General features: G+C 45.4%; 1 non-coding gene across 1 annotated transcript; it reads left to right on the top strand.

Annotated features, from left to right (window-relative positions):
* Positions 1-492: 492 nt before the first annotated feature.
* TRNAK-CUU (transfer RNA lysine (anticodon CUU)) lies at positions 493-571 on the top strand. Its single transcript has one exon. It is a non-coding gene; the product is annotated as a tRNA-Lys (tRNA).
* Positions 572-865: the final 294 nt, after the last annotated feature.

Raw genomic sequence — 865 nt, 5'->3', positions numbered from 1 at the left:
AATGACACAGGAGAGTGATTTGGATCCTGAGATAACTGTTCAATCTATGTCTCTGAAAGAGATATGAAATATAAGAAAGGATTATGCTCGGAATGAAGGTGAATTACTGACAGCATGGATGCTGCTAGGACGAGGGAGCAGATACGGAAGACCTGGAGGGCAGAGAGGTGCCGTAGACGGGATAGTTAGCCAGAGATGGGAGCATTGATAAGGTAATTAGGAGAAAAGCCAGTACTTATAATCTTTGGAAACGCATTTTGCCAGCGGTAAAAAGCCGATATCCTTATAAGGAGGATATAGAATGTCACCCTATTAAATGGATCACCATGGAAAGAGGCATCAAATATGGGAGGGAGATGGCACTTCGGGAGGGCATCTATGATGATGGGAAACACCTGAAGATCCTGACAAGGTGCCATGCAGGAGGCCTCTACTTAAAAAGCTCACAAAGATCTCCCCTCCTATGTACTGCCACATTTTGTGGGTGTCACGGTTTAACACTGGTTAGCTCAGTCGGTACAGCATGGGACTCTTAATCCCAGGGTCGTGGGTTCGAGCCCCACGTTGGGCGCCAATAAATCTGTCACGGTTTAACACTGGCCCGGCAATTAAACCAAGTAACAGACGCTCTCTATTAATCTCTCTCTCCTCCCGGATAAGAAAGGAGAGAGAATAAGGGAGAGAGAGACTTATGGGTTGGAAACTAAACTACACAACTTTCATGAAACAGTAATGATAAATAGGAAAAATTAATAAATATATACACAAACACACAAGAAAATGGATACCACATTCCTCCCTCCTTTCCCCCAATAGCTCTCACGTCACCACCGAGGCTGCAGGGCAGCCCTGGGAAAGTCCAGGC

Source organism: Heliangelus exortis, chromosome W, assembly GCF_036169615.1.
Source record: "Heliangelus exortis chromosome W, bHelExo1.hap1, whole genome shotgun sequence".
Taxonomy (NCBI): Eukaryota; Metazoa; Chordata; class Aves; order Apodiformes; family Trochilidae; genus Heliangelus; species Heliangelus exortis.
Note: the sequence above shows the minus strand (reverse complement) of the source record. Positions and strands in the feature narration are given on the sequence as shown.